This window comes from Miscanthus floridulus, chromosome 17 (assembly GCF_019320115.1).
Source record: "Miscanthus floridulus cultivar M001 chromosome 17, ASM1932011v1, whole genome shotgun sequence".
Classification (NCBI taxonomy): domain Eukaryota; kingdom Viridiplantae; phylum Streptophyta; class Magnoliopsida; order Poales; family Poaceae; genus Miscanthus; species Miscanthus floridulus.
Window position 1 is genome coordinate 9,314,038 of NC_089596.1, and position 12,347 is coordinate 9,326,384.

The 12,347-nt window shown below is 44.5% G+C and overlaps 1 non-coding gene across 1 annotated transcript; it reads left to right on the plus strand.

Moving 5' to 3' along the window:
* Positions 1-6,460: 6,460 nt before the first annotated feature.
* LOC136519208 (small nucleolar RNA R71) lies at positions 6,461-6,569 on the plus strand. The gene has a single exon (XR_010774768.1). It is a non-coding gene; the product is annotated as a small nucleolar RNA R71 (small nucleolar RNA).
* The last annotated feature ends 5,778 nt before the right edge of the window (positions 6,570-12,347 follow it).

Sequence of the window (12,347 nt, forward strand, 5' to 3'; positions counted from 1 at the left end):
TATTGGTTGAGAATGTATCTGCCAGATGTCTTCAATAAGTATACGTAATTTCATCCACTTTAGCATGTTGTCGGCTTAATTTCATCCACTTTTTTTTTCCCACAACGCTATGTATTTGGAATAATTTGTCACTGAACTATCTTGTAAACCCTTTCACGCAGGATACTCGTTTGATCTTGGCTGGCCCAAAACGAGGACTTGCATTATTAGACTCTATGCATGTTGAGATTGATCTGAAGATAAAGGGTCGTCATGGGCAGAACAGAGAACTCAGCAAAGGAGTGTTGTTTATCAAAGGCATGGTGCACCGATCACTGAAGGAATGTAAGCTTGAAACCAATTCTCTTTCAACAAGGCTCAATACTGTGGACGTGACGTATGCAGTCGCGCCTATTGTAGTGGAGGCAACTGTTGCAGTTGAAGTTATAGAGGGAAATTTTGACGGAAGAATCACTGCCCACACCTCCAGCGTCAGGAAAAGCCTTGTACTTTATGATAGCAAAGTGCCTGGCGATGGTCATAGGCACTGTTCGGGACCGTGGTCTGCAGCCGTGCGGTACGGTAGGCAAACCGCGGCTATGCGACCATGGTACCTGGAATCCATGGTGCTTTGGTTCAATCTTGTGACCGTAATCTCTTACGTGGTTGCAAGAATCATGGATGTCGCAGGCTGTTTAGCAGGATTCTTGCGGTTGGCGACGAGGAATCCGATTTTAATCGGTTCCAAGCAGGGCCATAGAGCTATCCAACTTAAGCGACCTGTTGTGTCCGTTTTTGTAAAGGATTGACTGATAATTGTTGCAAAGACGGGTGATGGTAAATCTGTATGCAGGATTGGATTTTGTCCAAAGAAGAAAGGCAGAGAAGAAGCTGTAATTACAGTTGGTGTCACTAAGATGCGCGTGAAGGTTGCTTGGTCAATAATGGACCCCTAATAAGTTTGCAGATAAGCATCATTTTCATTGGTAGATGCGCATGCTTCGGTGTGGCCACATATCTGATTAGTGATGTTGCGTCTACCAATAATAATATAAGTTGTGCAGCACCTAGCTGAACTCTACAGAAGTAAGAGCTAGCACTCCCGACCCATAAATTAGATGGTTTCTATAGCTATTAATTAGTGTGCCAACTAACAAGCAAAATATTGATGTGTTATTGAAGAGAGATCGAGAAGACAATGATTTTTATATAGAAAACCATGTCCACAAGAGAACCAAAATACAAAGAAGATGTGATTGGTAGATGCTATGAGAGAGAAGATAGATGCTTGGATAAACATTTTATTTGTAAGAAAACACAGGTGGTGTCTATATTAATTAGCAAGTATGGAAAACTGTCTCATAGTTTCTACGTTGGGACTGCCCTAAGTGTGTAAATTGTTGTGTTGATTTTATTACGACAGTATCAGCCTTCAAACTTGAGAGAAGTTTCCATAGTAAATACGTCGCCATTAAATTATCTCTACAAACTACACATCCTATTGCATCCGTTTCTTAATGTGCGACTGTAATAAGTTAGATGTTTCTCCCTTGATCTGCATTCCATCCCTCTCTTTCTCTCTCTCTCGTCCATTCTTTCTCCATCCTCTATCTTATCCGAAACGATGGGTGAGGCCGAAAGATGGACGATGGCACAATGGTAGGGTTGCGGCCGGCAGGCTGGCATGGGGTGGCGCATGGGTGCCGCTGCTTGTGGCTAGACGTGGCCCCGACGGCATGGGGCAGTGTAGGGTGTAACTAGCTAGGCGAGTGGAGCTACAACCAGGTGAGGGCATGAGGGTGCCGGTGATGTGGGGTGCAGCTAGTGGTACGTGTGTCGGGTTGTGGCCGGACGAGGGCATGGGCAGCATGGGGTTCGATTGGCGAGGCGGGCCTGGGCGTGCATTGTTGGGGTCTGCCAGCGTGTCGGGCAACCTGGGCGACCATCGCCCTGTTCGCTTGGCTTATAAGCCATACTTTTTAGCCAACGAATAGTATTTTTCTCTCACAACAAATCAGTCAACGGTACTTTCAGCCATGGCTTATCAGCCAAGCGAACAAGGCACATACGGTGCGGTGAAGGCGTGGCCAGCTGTGCATGGTGGCAAAGGTGTGGCCAAGTGTGCAGGGTGGTAGAGGCATGGCTACCGACCACAGAGAGCGTGTGTATGTAGTAGGTGGAATCCACATGAGGAAATCACATCTCGCCCCCAACACAAAATTGTCGATTGCTTGCTACCTTGGAGCTCGAGTCGACATTTGATATGAGAACAATTTCCTATAATTTTCCTTAAGGCATGTTAGGCCTAGTAGACATGTTAGGATTAGTGGTGGGACTAGTTATCTTAGCTACCTATAGTTTCACACATGCCATTTAGTATTGTAGGTTTGGTCCACGAAGCGTGCTAGGTTAATATTAGAATTTGTTTGTTCCTTCAAAAGTTTGTAAGTTTCCTTAAGTTATTGCGGGTGATGTATGTTTATAGGTCCAGAAAAGGAGTGCAGATGTCTTTAATGTTGCTCGAAAAGTGATAAAGTTTGTTTTCTGACCAGTAATAGCTGTGTTCGGAAAAGAGGGGCACATCGGGTGATGTGGAGCTCATAGGAGTGGAGAAAGCATAAAAGAGCATACTTGCAATACATATATTGTAAAGTCAAACCTCGAATCCAGAGAGAGTTGAGTCATACAATCAAATCAAGAAGTGCATGTGTATGGATGTATATGGTGGATAACATAATTTTACTATGCTCCTTGAAAACATATCTCTCTTTTGAAACTTGTAAACAACTTTGCAAAAAACAGGGGCTATCTTATTCATCTTCTTTTTTCTCTTTTTTTCAGGCGGGCATCTGAGTACCCATTGTTTTTAATATCTCAGACACTTGTCCATTTTTTTCATCTCTCTTTTCTCTTTTTTATGAATTACTTTTGCATAGCCCCATGCTTCTTTTCTGCAACGAAAACTTTTGAGAGATAGCAAGAAGAACTTGGAGCATTTATTTGGGGAATATCCTATAGAGTATATTTTTGGTGTTTACTTCTAGTGTAGGAGTAAAACATTTTTAGGTGTATCTAAATGGAATGGCATGTTATTACGCCTACCCCTAGTGTAGGAGTAGTGCATATTTAGGTGGTGTGTACATGATCTTGATTTTAAGAGCATGACAAACCTCTCATAAGGCATCAACAAAGCTTGACTAAACTCAATGCAAAACAAGCAACATATATGAGTGAAAGTTTTTCTAATCTAAAAATCATATATGGCTCTGGTAGGAATTCAAGCTTTGTCATACAAGGAACTCATCATGTAATATTTTTATGTTTTTCAAAAGATAAATCTCCAGAACTTTAGTGTCACTAGGAACAAGATAAATAGCAGCTCAGACCTTCTCATATCATATCCATCAATTACCTAGACTTAGATCAAGCATATGCTACCTACGGTTTCAAGTTCAGAGTAAATTCTTATATCAAAACAATCGTATCCAAAACTCAGGAAAATTCAAGGCTGAAAACTAGGTACTTGAAAGGAATCATGATAGAGCAACTAGTCATCATGTCCATTGCAAGAGATTATCCTTAGAGTCCTTTTTATTTAACTCTTAAAAATAGAAAACCAGACACACACTTCTATTTTATTTTCATTTTTAAGATCACACCTTACTATTATATATATAAGATAAACTTTTATTTTGTTTTTGTTTGTTATGCATCTTCTTATGACTTTAGTAAATATATAGAAAACTCAAAGATAGTAAAACCGAAAAGGGAAAGAAATACTTAGCTAGATACATTGGGGATGCTCCTTCCCCAAGTTGAATGTTGTCATGGTCTTTCTTAAAATCTTTCTCATCCTTTCAGAAGTTGTTTTCCTCATGCAGTGGGTGTAACAACGGCTCAGGAGAATGTACTTCGGATGGATGGCTTTACTCTTGATCATCCTGCAAAATACTCCAACAAAAACACCAAAAACTCATGGCACGGATTAGGATAAGGGGTTAGCGGTCAGCCATTCAGAGATTTATTATCCTTGGAGGTTAGACAGATTTCCTAATTGACTAAGTTCTAGCAGGATGTCTATTAATATATTTTTGGATTTTCTTATTTATGTAATGCAGAAAGAAGTATGTATGCATATTTATTTTTATGCCACCACAGTGAATATTCTCGTGGGTGTTTACACACCGTAGATTTATTCACATGGGGCTTATGATTTTTTTAATGCAATGATGTAATGTAGTAATGGAACTTTTTATTTTTCTTTTCTAAAGGTAATGCTAATGCAAAAAAGTAAATATGCCAAAGTAAAAAATAATTCATGCAATTCTAAAAGTAAATATGGATAACTACCGATGTTACCTCACGGCCAGGGTTCGGATTTTTAAGTCCTCCGGACAGGACTTGGCTGGAGAAGAGTCCTTTACTTTATGGGTGCATCATCCTGTCCTAGGGATGGAGACTCTGATGATTGCGCCTCTTGTGACTCTGGTGACGATGTTACATTCTCCTTCCACACCTGCTTGGTCTATGGACTTGACTTTGGCGGAGCAGGTTCATCTTTTACAACTCCTTCAGGTTCCTTATCTTCCTCCCATTCATTCTTTGGAGATTGATCCTTCTGGTTTCAGGATGATCGATGTCTCCTCCTAGAGCGGGACTTCTTTGGCTGCTCATAAGTAGTGTAACTATTAAAATAACAACATACCTTTTCTCCAGGGAATTGGAAGTGGACTTGTCTAGATCCGATGTAGATGATCACGTGGGTGGTGTTGAGGAATGGTCTTCCAAGAATGATGGGTGTATCATCTTATTCACCCATGTCCAGAACCATGAAGTCGGTAGGGGTATAGTGATCATGTATTCTTACCATAATATCTTTTGCTATCCCCTCCAGGAATCGAATTGATTGGTCCACCATTTATAATTGCATATATATATAGGGAACAAAGGTTCATCACCAAATAAATACTCATACGTTACCTTGGACATTATGTTGACTCCTGATCCAATATCGTAGAAGGTCTTGTAGAAGATTCTTTGTCCAATGGTACACTCGATCGTTGGTACGCCTGGATCATCCTTCTTAGCAAGGAATGGTAAAGCGAGGAGGTGGTCGTACACAGATCAGAGTGTGTTGATCATGTTGACTGTCTCTTCATGTGGCTGCCTAGCTCTGTTCTTCCTTCTTCTCCTATTGTTCTTCTTCTTGGTCACTGTTGTCACTTTGGGCAAATATGGTGTCTACGGATGTCCAGGAGATTACAAGATATGATTCTTGAAAGAAAACTTCTCCTTTCTATCCTTGATTATGAAGCAGATCTTGGCACTATCCATGTAGATGATGGCTTTAGCGGTGCATAGGAAAGGTCTGCCCAAAATTATGGGTGCCCTTACATTGCCACCTGTTTCCAAAATGACAAAGTCTATAGGAACATATGATTGTCCTACTCGAATAATGACATCTTCAAGAATTCCCTTGGGGTAATAGAGTGACTGATCTGCAAGCTGCAAACGCATATTTGTGTACAACAAAGCATCTCCATTAATTCGATCATAGATTACCTTAGGCGTGATGTTGTCACTTGCTTCGAAGTCACGGACAGCTTCTTGAGAAATGTGTGGTCCAATGGCGATATGGATGATAGGTCTTCCTGGATTGCTCTTCTTCTCAGGTAAGGCATAATCTATCCACATTCCCGTTGATGGCTCCATGTAGTAGAAAGATGCATTATGAGTATCGACAAGATTTGTAGTTTCTAGATCTTTCGGTTGCCTCGGAATCTTATCTTTGTCAGACGGAGGAACAGCAGCCGCCATCTGAGCTATTCGTGATTCTATCATTTTATTAAAGTTATACTGGTTCTTAATGGCAGAAGCAAAGCTATACATTCTATTACTTATATTTTCTAGCATTTTATCTTTCGAAGCTACCTTTCTAGATAATCCCTCCACAAGTTTGGACTGACCAGAAATTAATTCTCTCAAAGGTGTTTGATTGAAATTATTAAAATTATTACCTTGATAGTTACCTTGGTAGTTCGGCCTTTGTTGCTAGTTCCATCCTTGATTCTGCTGAGGACGAGAATAATTGTTGTTGTTGACAAAATTCACATCCTCATGGGTCTCAGGACAGTTATTCCTTGAATGCCCAGTGCTTCCACACACTTCACATGTCATGCAGGAATTATGAATGTGCATGACTTCTTGCTTCTCATTGGCTTGATCTTTAAGCTTCTTCATCAGCAGGTCCATCTTGGCAGACCGCATGTCTATTTCCTTGAGTTGATGTATACCTCTACCTCTATTGCGGGTTTGAGCACGTTCTTGATTCTAGCCTTGAATGGAGGCTATCTTCTCCATAAGAGTGGTCGTAGCTAGAAGTGTAAGTGACAAGAATGCACCTCCAGCAGCAGCATCCATAGTTTCACGGGTACTATTGGTCAACCCGTGATAGAAAGTCTACATGAGTAGTTAATTCTCCATCCCATGATGAGGACATTCCGCAATATAATCTTGAAAGTTTTCCCATGCCTCAGGGTCAGATTCATCATGTCACTACTGAAAACTTGAGATTCTCCTAGGTAGAGCATTGGTCTTACCTATGGGAAAGAACTTTGCTAGGAAGGCAATGGAGAAGTTATCCCATGTAGTGTTTCTATCTTTATTGGCGTAGAACCATTGCTTTGCCTTTCCCAAGAGTGAGAATAGGAAAAGGCGAAGTAGTATGGCATCCTAGGTTACTCCTTTGATGGTGAAGGTGCTGTAGATCTTCAGGAAGTGTTGGAGATGTGCACTCACATCTTCATATGCTTTTCCACAAAACTGGTTTGCTTGCACCATGTTGATGAGAGTTGGCTTAAGCTCGAATCCATTATCTCCAACATTGACTGTCAGCCTAGTACGAATGTTGATTGTAGTTGGAGCAGAGAATTCACAGAGAGTCCTGTTAGCCATGGCTTCAAATTCTGGTGTTAAGCTTCACCTTATATGGTTGTCTTTCGATTTTAAAACTGACTTTCTTGAGTTTAGCTCTGGTTCTCCTAATTAAAGCTTCTGGATCTTCAACATAGTTTGTCGGAAGGTCAAAACTGGTCATACATTACCCTACATAAGATAAACAAGTAGACAAAACAAGGGTAAGCCTGTTTGAGCAGAGGTTAATGGTTTTTTCTCGATCACATCAATAAGTATAAGTTTATCAATACTTCCTTTGCTAGTTACCTTCCCCGGCAATAGCGCCAAAAATGCTTGTTGGTATTTCTTAATGTATCACTTGGTTGAAGTACTTAGCCACCTATCATAAACCTATATCCCTAACTTTACTAGGTTGTCATCCTAGTGTTGATGCAGAGATATTTGTTGGTACTACATAATATTACTACTAGAATAACACTAACCAATCTTTATTAATTATGTGACTAGAGAGAATATTTATAAATCTATGAACCAAAAGTATCCGCAAGCGCATAGATAATATACCATTGTAGCATTTTACCCGAGAGTATTCTAGGTATCGTTATTTATATTTTTACCATTGGAAAGGTCTAGCATGGATATGTATTGATAACTTATACTATTGAAGGAGAAATAAACCATAGCCAATATTCTACTCACAACAGGGATAAGTCATATGATAAGATATGTATATAATAAGTAATAATAATGATAAATCACTCAGAGTACTCCTTTCTATAGCATTAGCATGGTTAGGCAGAATATTAGAGGAATAATTCCTAAGTCATTCTTAATTACAAGTCAAAGCATACATTTGATTAGTGCAATTACACCTAGTAATCATGGCTAAGATCATCATCATATCTACACCTAAAGGATATTACTAAGGAAGATTGAGGGCAGAGCTCGTTCTACCTTCATAATCGGACCCTACGTGACCTATATTCGGGGAGTGGACTACAAAGGACTCAACGAGAGTGTCACATCCATGATCTACCACATGACCCAGAATATAGGGTGTACCACAGGTAAACAACGTATAAGCACCATGCTTACACAATGTTGACCACCCACCCCGTGTACATCAAAGTGAGCGCTATACGAATTTATGCATAAACACAATGATAAACTAGCTATGCTAAGTATATAATCAAAGTAGACGTTGAACATCATAATGAAGAGCATGAATAAGATGAACGCTAAAATTGTCATAACAATTGTAACTAGCATATAAAAATAATGGAGAAACAAAAAAGAGAGGGGTACAAAGTTTATACCAAACCACGCTCTTGACAAGATTGGGAATCCAAGCGAAGTCGTGCTTGCCTCCCTCTAGATCTATCCTCACTAGCTATGCTACAGAAGAGGAGGAGCTCTGAGGAGATTAGGGGTTCTGTCTTCTCAAATGACTTGATGACTTCTGATGCCTAGGGGGAGGCATTGGCTGGATTATTTAGCCCTAAGGGTCCAATGTGAGCCCTTGGATCAAATCGACTTAAGCAATGACCTAGATGCATCCTCAAAGGTGGTGGGAGAATGACATATGAAGCTGGATGATAGGTGGGCCCAGGGGGGGCCAGGCGGCCCCACCCATTAGGGGGTGGCCCTCCACTTTGGTGACATAGCTTCTGGACCCTTCTAGAGTCTTTCCATGTAGGTACCACAACGAAACTCCGTATTTTCCTTTGACGATTAGGTCCTCCTTGGCGGTTTTCTGATTAAACCCTGCTGGAAACACAGATTCACCAAACCTTGTTTATTAGTTTAGGCCCCTAAACCCTAATTAGTGAATATATTTATGCCCTTATACATGTTTAATTGATGGTTTAAATTGGTTGTTGACTACCGTCAACATCGCCCGAGAGATCGATCCACGCCAGCTACGACCGCTCAAGGCAATAAGAAAGCATCCCCATCAGTTCATGGCCCAGGGACTATGACAACTCTATCATGGGCAAATGCTCGGGGGCTCACAGCCCCTCAAGCAACAACTCTGCCACGAGCTGACGCTCGGGGGCTCACCGCGCCCCGAGCTACGATAACCAGTTCATCGCCAGCTTCTAGTACATTGGTCAGTCACATCCACCTTGACCTTAGCCTCATCACCCAAGCACATCCACATACACATATGAGCCTACCAATAGCCATAAAAACCTGAGGTCAACCCTTAGAGCAAACAAGGTAGCACGATATCCGCACAGTATGACCTAATAGTGCTCAATTCCCGAGTGACTCGATTCGATCTGCCCTCGCGGTTGGACATGACTCACTTGCGGGGGCTACACTCGTAGACATACACACACACATGACCCATGGCACAACACTATTTGTCTTCATCTCAGTGACCGAGCCACCCGCTCACTTTCTTCCCGCATCGAGCTGGATCTACGACCTACCCTCGACATCATGCCGCTCCAATAGGTTGCGTACCCTTTAAGCCCCACGGGCCAGTGCCTAGGCTAAAATATGCACCCATGAGCGCGCAACCAAAGGAGGCGAAGCACATTCCAATCTGAACAAAAAGAAAAGCAATGAGGCAACCTAATGGCAAAAGAATGCACCGATCACCTATTCTTCAAGCAAAACCAAACATGTCCATTACAAATGGACTATCCATAGAGCCCTAGATGTCCATGACAAAACCCTACACCCCGGAAGATTGGAGCAAGTGGTGAACACTCATAGCCAACACCCTACACGCAAGGGCCTCCACGCCTGGAGCCGCAACACTCTCAATGCCGAGGATATCGCTCTCGGACCTCCCCAGAGCACGCCCTCACCCAACGACATCGAAATCAATACCACCATAGTGCAAGCCGACCGACACCAAGGTGGCATGAGCACCACGGTGAATACCCTTAGAAATTAGGGAATCCACGTGGAGGCGAGCCACGTAAAGAAGAAGAGCTAGTTGGGCACTCCCCTGGCCGGCGCCAAGCACAACATCACAAAGAGCTCGTCTGGAGGCATCCAATGCGGCCAGCTGGTTGTCCACTTCCAGCATCCTCTAGTTCATGGTCACCTTCTACTCCTAATCTAAGAGTGCCCTCGTGCACAATCTTGAGAAAAGATAATTGGTTCATGACTAGACACAACGACAAAATAAAGACACAATGTAGAACAGAGTGGGACTTGCCGCTACAAGTGGAGCGTAGCTTCTGGCACTCAGCTTCAAGGTGCTGATGCCCCTACTTAGCCATTTCCCAAGCAGCGCCAATTGAGGTGAGCTCGATCTCTTGGACAGACATCACGTCCTTGAGATCGGCCACCTAGGACGTTAGAGCCTCAATCTAGGACCAAGCTTGTGCCTCTCGATGGGCCAACTCTTTCCTCAATCTCTAGGAGGCCTCCAGCTCCTCATGCAAGTGCTTCACCTCGGCCTCCACTGTGGCCAGACAGTTGTGGTCGGCGACACTTCCCGCCTATGCCTGATAAGCCAGGCGCAAGAACTGAGATTTCTTCGTTGAAATCTTCATCAGCCCCTGTAGAAGAGAAGGGTGATCAGACGACCACGACAAGAGCAAAACGAGTACGGTGGGGTGGATGGCTGAAAAACTTATATGCACCTGAGCCTCCACGTTGTCGATCATTTGAAGCCGGGACTCTATGCCCAACTTAGCGATCGTGGCGACCATGATGCCCATCTCGGCCAAGGCTACCTGAACCCTCTCACGGCTCCGGGTGGTGACTTCCCTCGTGGCCCGCTCGGCTGCATCATCCACCATGAACAATGCCTCACTATAGCTCGTCAGATGGGGCCACGAGAAGAGAGCCTCGACCAGGTCGAGCTCATCCATGAGGGGTGAGCGCAAGGCTGCAACGTAGGGTCGCCTGACCATCGCCCCCAAGATAGCAACATCGCCCAATGACTCTGGCCGCACAGAGGGGCATGCGCTGCTTCTCGAGGGCCTTAGGACTGCAGGTTCCAGCAGGGCCCCCCTACATCATGAAGATTGACAAAGCTCAAGCAACAAAACGTTGGCAACAGACACCATAAGGGAAATTCAAAAGAACGGCATACCTAGAGGAGTGTTCCACAAGAAGCATGATGATCTATCCCCCGTGCGTAGCTCAATAGAAGGGGTCATGGTAGGAGGTGCCTCCGCCGACGCCGCCGGGCCAAAAGCTGGCGAGGCATCCCCCATGGCATTGGCAACACCAACCTCCTCCGCCCATGATCCCCAGCGGCCCCAGCATCCCTAGGGCCTAATGACCCCACATGAAAAGCTAGGGAAGTAGGAGGCTCGGCCACTGTATTGGCAAGGAGGCACTCGAGAAGGTCTGGGTCCTCCCCTTCGGGAATCTCTAGGGAAGGGCAGTACTCTGCTGCATCCATGGTGAGAGCCTCGAACCTTGGTGAGGAGGGGGCGACGGGAGCCACATACGAAGACACCTGGCCATCATCGATGGCAGCATAGGGACGCTTCGGGCTCGACCCCCTCAGTGGTGATGAAGCCGCCCGCTTCTTGGTGAAACTCTCCTCAGCTCTAGCACCCACCGGACTGTCCGCACCGCTTGGTCTGGCACCACCACTGGATCCATGCAAGACATCGGGGGTGCTGTAAAGGGTCGTTAGGTCCTTGTCATCCTCCTTAGAGCCCTCCTCGTCATCGTCATCATCATCATCATCATCATCATCATCATCCGACGATGAAGCCCCGTGCTTCTGACGTTCCATGTGCTTCAACGCCTTCTTCTGTCGGAGGCGTTTCCTCTCCTTAGCGGCCGCCCATTCGTGGGTGGTAAGCTCAGCACCTCTAGGATAGGGGAGATGGAAACAGGAGCTAAACGAAGCCACAGGCTGCAAAACAAAACTAATCAACCAAGAACCCTCAATGAAGAGGGGAAAATGAATCGAAGCGGCTTACCAGGTCAGGCCAAGAGCTCGTCGAGAGTGCCTCCACCACACCTTCAGGTGCAATGATGGTCTCGAAAGAGACCAATCCCCTGACCTGCTTCACAACTTTGGAGACCTCGAGCATTTCCAGTCTCTCGGGTTGGGTCCTTGACCCTAGAATAGTCGCACAATAGGGTCGCTCGCCGCTTCAACGGCTAAACTCGCCGCTCCACCATGGTGCGCAGAACCGTGATGCCATCTAGGCCGGCCAACACTCAGCCTTTGAGGATCTCCAAAATCTCCGTCACCTTCGACAACCATGTTTTGTTGCATCCCCAATTCCACGAGGACAACCTCACCGGTGCGGCGCTGGAGAAAGGAGGAAGGGGGCGGCGGCGTCATCATGGATGTATAACCAATGGTTGTGCTAGCCAGAGTTTGAAGTCTTCAATGGTAGACACGGATAGCTATGAGAGATTACCTGGCGCATCTAAAGATTCATTCCGCCCACGGGGGCAAGCACGCTGCCATCCGAACCATGCATTTTGTGGGTTTTCACCTCAAAAACCCTCCGAAA